The 10,291-nt window shown below is 43.7% G+C and overlaps 1 non-coding gene across 1 annotated transcript; it reads left to right on the top strand.

Moving 5' to 3' along the window:
• Positions 1-9,047: 9,047 nt before the first annotated feature.
• TRNAS-CGA (transfer RNA serine (anticodon CGA)) lies at positions 9,048-9,124 on the top strand. The gene has a single exon. It is a non-coding gene; the product is annotated as a tRNA-Ser (tRNA).
• Positions 9,125-10,291: the final 1,167 nt, after the last annotated feature.

Below are 10,291 nucleotides of genomic sequence, written 5' to 3'. Positions count from 1 at the left end.
TGATGGGGACGTTAAACCTTGTGCAGACTTCTTCGAAAATGATTTTTTGAGTACAAGAGTGTTGATGCTGATTCATTTGTCGGATGGAGGCAATAAGCCTTGTGCAGGCTTCTTCTAGTCGGGAGTAGGCTATGTATCGGTACCGGGATATCTAGTTATAAAACCCGCTACAACAAATTTATCACGTATACTGCGATTTAAAATCCTAGTCAGGAAGGGCAGCCGGTCGTATGGTGTGAGGCGGGGTGTGCAAAAAAGCCAGCATTAAGTAACGGCTGTTGATAGGAGGCGTTAAACCATGTGCAAGCTCCTTCACCAGGAGAAGCCTACATGCCGGTACCGTGCAGGTTCTTTCGATAGGAGTAGGCACTGTGTGTGTTTTAACCTCTCCGTACAATCATGATAGTTTACGTTAGGAACTTACATAGGCTAAATGCTACACATTCCGTGGCAGAGCCAGGAATCGAACTCGGACCTCCGAGGGTAGCAGCTAACTACTGCACTACAGAGGTGGACTATTTCAGAATATTTTACAACCTTAATTAGTACTGTGTTTTAAGAGCTTGAATAGTACTCACATAATAAGACGTTCGCGAGTTACAAGCCGCTTATCAGTGTCCTCGCTCAAGGTCGAGGCGGAAGATACGTATACAATTTCAGCTAACACATGCATTCCACACAACTCGCTCAGAATGACTGTGCCGATACTTCGAGGACTGTAGAACGAATCTATAGCCTACAGTATGCATGCCTCTCACCCGGTAGTCTCGGGTTCGATTCTCTTGGGGATAAAAATGTGTTTAAATCACATGAATGTGTTGAGTTATCCTTCCTGATGCAAAACTAGCAGTATCTAACCTCATAGTTTTACGACCGGTTGCCCTTCCTGACAACTCAGATTAAGAATCTGTTTTACAACGTCTAACACGGGGAATCGGGGATTTACAGCTAGATGCACTTCTTAGATTTTAAATCACGAACTATTGTTTTACGGCCGGATGTCCTTCCTGACTAAGATTTTAAATCGCAAGAATTTGTTTTTAAGACTAGTCGCCCTCCCTGATGCAAAACTAGCAGTATCTAAGCTCTTGGTTGCCCTTCCTGACAACTCGGATTAAGAATCTGTCGAGAATCGGGGATTTACAGCTAGCTTAGATTTTAAATCACGAACTAACAAGAGAACGTGGAATTTACCGCCACCGGGGCAGCACTGTTCTCTCTGGATTAAAAGCTTTGTTTTCAAACAAGAGCACGTGGAATTTTTCAATTTGCCGCCACCACATAGAGGGCAGCACTGTGCTCTATAGATTAAAGATGGCAGATGACAGCTGTCAAAAAAGCACGTGAGTATGTTTTCAAACAAGAGCACGTGGAATTTGCCGCCACCACATAGAGGGCAGCACTGTTCTCTCTGGATTAAAGATGGCGGATGACAGCTGTCGAAAAAGCACGTGAGTATGTTTTCAAACAAGAGCACGTGGAATTTTTCAATTTGCCGCCACCACATTTCAAAGGTAAGTAGCTAAAGAGGGCAGCACTGTGCTCTATAGATTAAAGATGGCAGATGACAGCTGTCAAAAAAGCACGTGAGTATGTTTTCAAACAAGAGCACGTGGAATTTGCCGCCACCACATAGAGGGCAGCACTGTTCTCTCTGGATTAAAGATGGCGGATGACAGCTGTCAAAAAAGCACGTGAGTATGTTTTCAAACAAGAGCACGTGGAATTTGCCGCCACCACATAGAGGGCAGCACTGTTCTCTCTGGATTAAAGATGGCTGCATGTCGAAAAGCATTTTTTCAAATTATCCGCCACCACATTTCAAAGGTAAGTAGCTAAAGAGGGCAGCACTGTGCTCAAAGATGGCAGATGACAGCTATCAAAAAAGCACGTGGCTGTCAAAAAGCACGTGGATTTGTTTATCTCGAGCTAGTGAGGTTAAGTTGGTACCACTAAGGTTTATTCCCGTCAAGATGGCAGTACTGAGGTTTGCGATGCGTTGTTGTCTGTCAAAAAGCACGTGGCTTTGTTTACAAATCGGTCAAAAAGCACGTGGCTGTCAAAAAACACGTGGCTTTGTTTACCTCATGCTAGTTAGGTTAAGTTAGCACTACTGGGGTTTAGGCCCGTCAAGATGGTAGTACTGAGGTTTGCGATGCGTTGTTGTCGATGACAGCTGTCAAAAAGCACGTGGCTTTGTTTACAAATCTGTCAAAAAGCACGTGGCTGTCAAAAAGCACGTGGCTTTGTTTACCTCGCGCTTGTGAGGTTAAGTTGGCACTACTGAGGTTTAGGCCCGTCAAGATGGCAGTACTGAGGTTAGCGGTGCGTTGTTGTCTGTCAAAAAGCACGTGGCTTTGTTTATCTCGCGCTACTTAGGTTAAGTTGGCAGCACTGGAAGAGGCCTCTGGCTGAGGTGGAGGAGGCCACTGGGAGGCCACTGGCTGAGGAGGAGGAGGAGGTGGCCACTGGGAGGCCACTGGCTGAGGAGGAGGAGGAGGCCACTGGCTGAGGAGGAGGCCTCTTCCGAGAGCCGGAGGAGGAGGAGGCGGCCGAACCATCCAATTATACTACTTACGCGGTATAGATTTTTTTTCGTACTAAGCAAATCATTTGAAGTGTTAGCTATGCGATATGTGCACAGTGTGTTTTTTGATTTTCATACTAGGCGAGATAGCTATGCGATATGTGCACAGTGTGTGTGTTAATCATTGAAGTTGTACTGAAAACATCAAACAATGTTCGATTCTAGGCTTGCTATGTTTCAATCTAAACAAAGGTATCCCCTAACATGTTGTATCGGATCACATGTAACGACATCGAGTGCGGTGTTCAATTCTAGTCTTGTTAGTTTCAATCTAAACAAAGGTATCCCCTAACATGTTGTACAGTGTTCGGTTCTTAGGACAAAGGTATCCCCTAACATGTTGTATCGGATCACATGTTAAGGTTAACGACATCGAGTGCAGTGTTCGATTCTAGTCTTGTTATGTTTCAATCTAAACAAAGGTATCCCCTAACATGTTGTACAGCGTTCGATTCTACTTGTTTAGTGATCTGAACACATCAATCATTGTTCTGAACACATGTAACGACATCGAGTGTAGTGTTCAATTCTAGTCTTGTTATGTTTCAATCTAAACAAAGGTATCCCCTAACATGTTGTACAGCGTTCGATTAGTGTTCTGAACACACCAAACAATGTTTTAATCACATGTTGTATCGAGTACAGTGTTCGATTCTACTTATTTTGTGTTCTGAACACATCAATCAATGTGCAGTGTTCAATTCTAGTCTTGTTATGTTTCAATCTAAACAAAGGTATCCCCTAACATGTTGTACAGCGTTCGATTAGTGTTCTGAACACACCAAACAATGTTTTAATCACATGTTGTATCGAGTACAGTGTTCGATTCTACTTATTTTGTGTTCTGAACACATCAATCAATGTTCTGATCACATGTTGTACTGGCTGTCTCATAAGGAGCTATGTATAGCCACCATCTTGCATGCGCCATCTTGCGCAAGCATCCTTAGGGAGGCTCTAGCCAAGGATCCTTAAGCCGCCTCATAAGAGCAACCACCATCTCGCGCAAGCATCCCTCATAAGAAGCCATGTATAACCGCCATCTTGCGCAAGCATCCCAAGGGCGTCTATGTATAGCGTTCATCTCGCATAAGCACCTTTAAGGAGTCATGTATAGCCACCATCTTGTGCAATTAGCGTCGAGAGATGGCCGCTGTAGAATTTTTCTTTTTTAAATTATCCGCCACCATTTTTCAACTAAAGAGTGTAGCACTGAGGTTTGCGATGTAAGATGGCGGATGACAGCTGCGCGTGAGTTTGTAAAGCACGTGGAATTTACCGCCACCGGGCAGCACGGTGCTCAAAGATGGCGGATGACAGCTAACAGAACTTTTCAAATTACCCGCTACTACAGAGAGCAGGGCGGATGGTAGCTGTCAAAAAAGCACGTGAGTTTGTAAAGCACGTGGAATTTGCCGCCACCACATAGAGGGCAGCACGGTGCTCGAAGATGGCGGATGATAGCTAACAGAACTTTTCAAATTGCCCGCTACTACAGAGGGCAGCACGGTGTTCTGTAGATTAAAGATGGCGGATGACAGCTGACGAAATTGCCCGCAGCACGGTGCTCAAAGATGGCGGATAACAGCTGCACGTGGCTTTGTTTACTAAACAAGAGCACGTGGAATTTGCCGCCACCACATAGATGGCAGCACGGTGCTCTCTTGATTAAAGATGGCGGATGATAGCTAACAGAACTTTTCAAATTGCCCGCTACTACAGAGAGCAGCATGGTGTTGTGTAGATTAAAGATGGCGGATGACAGCTGATGAAATTACCCGCAGCACAGTGCTCTATTGATTAAAGATAGCGGACGACAGCTGTCAAAAAAGCATGTAGCTTTGTTTACTAAACAAGAGCACGTGGAATTTACCGCTACCACAGGTATCTAGCTAAAGATGGCAGCACGGTGCTCTCTTGCGGGTGACAGCTGTCAAAAAGCATGTAGAATTTGCCACCGGCATAAAGAGGGCAGCACGGTGCTCTCTGGCGGTTGACAGCTGTCAGAAAAGCACATGGGTTTGTAAAGCGTGTAGAATTTACCACCACCACATAGAGGGCAGCACGGTGCTCTCTAGATTAAAGATGGCGGATGATAGCTGACAAAAAAGCGCATAGGTTTGTTTCCAAACAAGAGCACGTGGAATTTGCCGCCACCGGGCAGCACTGATGTTTGCGATGAAAGATGGCGGATGACAGCTGTGACGTACCACATTTCAAAGGTAAGTAGCTAAAGAGGGCAGCACGGTGCTCTCTGGATTAAAGATGGCGGATGACAGCTGCACGTGGCTTTGTTTCCAAACAAGAGCACGTGGAATTTACCGCCACTACATAGAGTGCAGCACTGAGGTTTGCGATGCAAGATGGCGGATGACAGCTGTGACGTACCACATTTCAAAGGTAAGTAGCTAAAGAGGGCAGCACGGTGATTAAAGATGGCGGATGACAGCTGCACGTGGCTTTGTTTCCAAACAAGAGCATGTGGAATTTGCCGCCACCGGGCAGCACTGAGGTTTGCGATGCAAGATGGCGGATGACAGCTGTGACGTACCACATTTCAAAGGTAAGTAGCTAAAGAGGGCTGCACGATGCTCTCTGGATTAAAGATAGCAGATGACATCTGCACGTGGCTTTGTTTACCTCGCGCTAGTTAGGTTAAGTTGGTAGCACTAAGGTTTAGACCTGTCAAGATGGCAGCACTGCTGATGACAGGTGACGAATTTTGCGGCTACTGCGATATAGAGGGTAGCACAGTGCTTTGTGGTTTAAAGATGGCGGATGACAGCTGTCAAAAAAGCACGTGGCTGTCAAAAAACACGTGGCTTTGTTTACCTCATGCTAGTGAGGTTAAGTTGGTACCACTAAGGTTTAGGCCCGTCAAGATGGCAGTACTGAGGTTAGCGATGCGTTGTTGTCTGTCAGAAAGCACGTGGCTTTGTTTACAAATCTGTCAAAAAGCACGTGGCTGTCAAAAAGCACGTGGCTTTGTTTACCTCGCGCTAGTTAGGTTAAGTTGGCACTACTGAGGTTTAGGCCCGTCAAGATGGCAGTACTGAGGTTTGCGATGCGTTGTTGTCTGTCAAAAAGCACGTGGCTTTGTTTACAAATCTGTCGAAAAGCACGTGGCTGTCAAAAAGCACGTGGCTTTGTTTACCTCATGCTAGTGAGGTTAAGTTGGTACCACTAAGGTTAGGCCCGTCAAGATGGCAGTACTGAGGTTAGCGATGCGTTGTTGTCTGTCAAAAAGCACGTGGCTGTCAAAAAACACGTGGCTTTGTTTACCTCGCGCTAGTTAGGTTAAGTTGGCACTAGTGAGGTTTAGGCCCGTCAAGATGGCAGCAGTGAGGTTAGCGATGCGTTGTTGTCGATGACAGCTGTCAAAAAGCACGTGGCTTTGTTTACAAATTCAAATCTCGCGCCAAAATTCAAATTTCCCGCGGGCGGCGGCGGAGGCGGAGGCGGCGGCGGAGGAGGAGGCGGAGGAGGCGGCGGGAGGAGGAGGAGGCGGCCGAACTGTCCAATTATACTACTGTGGGCCATAGTGGATTCCTTGTGATTGCTTGTGATAAGAACTTCATGTTTGGACATTTCGGACAACCTCAAATACCCAAATGATAATGTCCCAATCAATCTAAAAATACAAAATAAAATCCTAATTTGAGGGTACTTGGTTCATGTTGCTGAAGAGAAGATGGGGTGTGACATTTGCACCAGCAACATCTCCCTGCCTAGAGCTTCGACACCACTGAATGGAACTGATTGTGCATCAGGACAGTGGAGGACTTAGATACCCAAACCCTTGTTCTGTTGCTCTGATGAAGCATCTGTAGGACTTTTGTTGAAGATGCTATTTCCACCTGTCGGAAGCCCTTCAAACTTACGAGAATAATACGAGGACTTGCTACTTCTTCCCTTTCAGAAAGTGTTCTGTTACAGTGTGAAGCCAAAGAATATTAGCAAACTGTTAGTGATATTAACTTAACCAAGTTCGTAAGACCTCTATTAACCAAGAGTGCATAGGCAAGAAAACCGTTAAAACTCCAGTAACTAAGTCGTTATGGAAGATTTAAAAGGCGTTATTCACTCATTCCAGCGGCTCACAAGGGATATTGAAGTTTTTAAAATTGAATTTCAGGAGTCACATGGTCAGCTTTCCCCGCTGCCCGGTGCATAACTCTATACCTTCGTCCAGAAAAATCTTTAAATTGCGACATGAAGAGGTCAACTATGCCTTCATATAGTTAATATTACTGATGTAATTTACGAGCTTCACTGAACCATAGTGATTTGTAGGCTGTCGTCGTGTTCGTAATAACACGTTAAGGACTTTATGCCTCTGTGCCTGCCTATTTTGTCGCAGCCTATTCGCGAAAAGCCTTGCATAAAGCAGGTAGTATAGGAGGATGGAGCTTCCTTCCGCTAGGTGGCAGGTTATAGCCCTGTCCTTGCCGAGAATTAGCTCTTCAAAGCATTAGTGCGACCTTCCTGTCTTCTAAAATATAAAAATCTAGTATTAGTTAATTCCTTCAATTACATTGGGATAACTGAGCTAAATACAGTCCAGATAAGGGAGAGAGCATCAGCATTTATCAGAGCAATATATAAAATTAAAGACGTTCACAAACTCTCTATAAGAGCAACACTAAAATTATTTCACCCTGAAATCAGCTCCCTATGTCAACATAGAATGACCCAGCCTCCTCGTTTTCAGGCAGTCTTGTTTGAGAAAAATTTAAGTTTGTTTAGACAACAGCACCTGTGGAATCTGAAATCTTGACCAAAGGTGTTGTTTCTCCTATTGTGTTCTTGGAATTCAAGAGAAGTTGCTCCGGGCTGATTGCCTTCCTGTTTCAGTTGTTGGAGGTGGTCCTGCGTCTCTCTCCATCTCTTATTCAGGTCGGCTAGATTCGAGTATCTACTCTCTTCTTGCTGTTCACCTTGTCTTCGCCAGATAGGTTTTGGCTGGTATGGTGCCCTGACATGATATGATCGTTTTCAGTACCTTCTAAATCGCATAGGTCTAGCTGGTTGAGTGTCTCTCTCTTCCCTTCTCTCAGCTCGTTCTGGACTTTGGTTCGGTTGATCAGGAGTGCTGATCTGAACTGAATGTGTAGCTTGTGCATGAGCAGTATCAACACGGCTCAGCAGTACACCATTGGTCTAAGCCCAGAATATTAGCAAAAATAAAATCTCTTGGACATAAGAAGGATACTGCAAAGTAATTACCTAAATAAGTTCCTTCTCAAGTAAAGGAGGATCCAAATATTGCATCTTCTTTAAATGTCACAGTAGAAATTCTGAATATCGAGAGGTATTAATCGAGGTGTTGTACCTTCTCGAACACAGTTGAAGTTTGCTTAGGTGCTGTGTTTCTGCGTTCCAAAAAAAGCTTAAGCAACGCATCCTTGAACTCTGAGTAGGTTTTAATGTTAAATTTGAAGACAGAATACCACTAAAGAGCCTTGCCTTCTAATAACTTGGCAACAGTTCTTAGCTTCCTATCTTCACTAATCCTATGCTCTTGGAAGTATTCCTCTACATTAAGCAAGAATTCCTTGGCAGTATATTTTTTCTTGCCGGAAAATTTAAGAGGTTTTCATCCTGGGCTTTGATTACTGTCGTCTGCTGTGAAGTCTCCCCTACTCCCTCTATCATACTACAGACTGGTTTAGATATATCTTGAGACTCTAAGTTGATAAATTTGTCCGCCAGCTGGTCTATCTTTCCATCCAAATTGGTCTTAATATCTCCTAATCGAAGTTGGACGATTTCTTCCACCTGTTTGATATCATTTTTGAGATCCGTCTTTAGTTCACTAACATCTTTACAAATACGAGTAATTTGCGTATTCGTACTTCCGGCTTGTTGAGTGAATCGTTTGTCAAAGTCGCCCTGTTTAGCTTTTAACAAACTAATTTCCTTTCATACTTCGGAAAAGTCGTTTCTGAATGACTCTATAAGATTTTCTTGGACGGAAACAATCTTAGCCTGCGCCTGGGAAAGCTGACCATGTGACTCCTGAAATTCAATTTTAAGAACTTCAATATCCCTTGTGAGCCGCTGCAATGAAGGACTAACGCCTTTTAAATCTTCCATAACGACTTAGTTACTGGAGTTTTAATGGGTTTTTCCTCATCTCTTCGACATTAGTCAGTTGGGAGGTAATTTCTGTGAATCGATCATCAGTCTTTTGATTAGATTCCGCAAACCGTTTCTCTATCCTGGCACTTGCTTGATTGAGACGTAACTCTAAATTAGCATTGGTTTCATCAAATCTAACCTCAAATAGGGTAACAGTTGAGCATTTGATGAACGAATATTGAATTTTCACGACCGCATTGTAATCGAAATATTCATTAACATGCCCCACAACGGGCGACTTAAACGCACTCTACAGTGTGCTAGCAGCAGTGCCAGACCTGTAGCTCAGATCCTTTCAAACAGAACAAAGATGGCCTAGGCCACCATAGCTCAATTGGTAGAGCAACCGACGCGAAATCGGGAGGTTGTGGGTTCGGATCCCACTGGTGTCCGGCTGGCCATTTTTGTTCTTTACTTAACATCTCTTCAACACGCACTACATGTACGTAACACGACCTAATACGTTGAAAGTCTGTTTCGATTATTATTATTATTATTATTATTATTATTATTATTATTATTATTATTATTATTATTATTATTATTATTATTATTATTATAATATGTTCTGGACCCCACAGCAAGACGCAAGACTGCTACTTGGCGGTAAATTACATCTGCTGCCATTGTCATTGTTGAGAATGTGACCAGCACCATTGTCGCTCGTAGGCAAGTGTGCGGGATTTCTGGCGATACGAATGACATACTTCCGTGCATTATTGACTTTATTATAGAGGTGAACAATTGGACGGTCAATCTCATTCCTATCGTTTATTTCAAATGTTTTAAAATTTTTATTTATATGCCAGGAGAATCTACTGTAATCTAAGAACGTTCTCCGAAGGAAAAGATGGCTCTTGAAAACGAACCTAGGAAAGATTAAAAATGATCGGTTTATGATCAGAATAAGTACATAGAAAATCTACAGCCTGTTTCCAGTCATTCGACAGGGTCAGGAATGGAATGAATAAATCCCCCATCTAGCGGCGACAATAGGAATTGTGCCGGCTGCCGAAGCCTGTCGCACTCCTCTGGGGAATGATTAATGAATGACAAATGAAATGATATTATATTGGACAGTGTTGCTGAAATGAAAGATGGCAGGGAAAACCGGAGTATCCGGAGAAAAACCTGTCCCGCCTTCGTTTTGTCCAGCACGAATGTCACATGGAGAGACCGGGATTTGAACCACGGAACCCGGCTGTGAGAGGCCGGCGCGCTGCCGCCTGAGCAACAGAGGGTCCTTATAAATTCATTATGAACAGTAAAATCAATTGGTCTCACCTCCTTTTTCACCCCACCGCCGTTAAGTTTATTTACCCCCCCCCCCCCCCAAGAAAAACTGAAAGAAGAAGTGTTTCGTTATGTTTAAAGGAGATTCCAAACACCAATGTTCACGTCTATTACCTTCAGTTTTTAGATTTTAAAAAATTCACTTTTTTCACTTTTACACTCCCCCCCCCCCCAAGTGAATTTTCCGGCAAAAATACTTGTTTCCTTAATAGTAAAGGATCTTCTAATACCAATTATCACGACTCTAACTTCTTCAGTTTTTGATTTATG

This window comes from Anabrus simplex, chromosome 3, assembly GCF_040414725.1.
Source record: "Anabrus simplex isolate iqAnaSimp1 chromosome 3, ASM4041472v1, whole genome shotgun sequence".
Lineage (NCBI taxonomy): Eukaryota > Metazoa > Arthropoda > Insecta > Orthoptera > Tettigoniidae > Anabrus > Anabrus simplex.
This window is presented reverse-complemented; position numbering and strand designations above follow the sequence as displayed.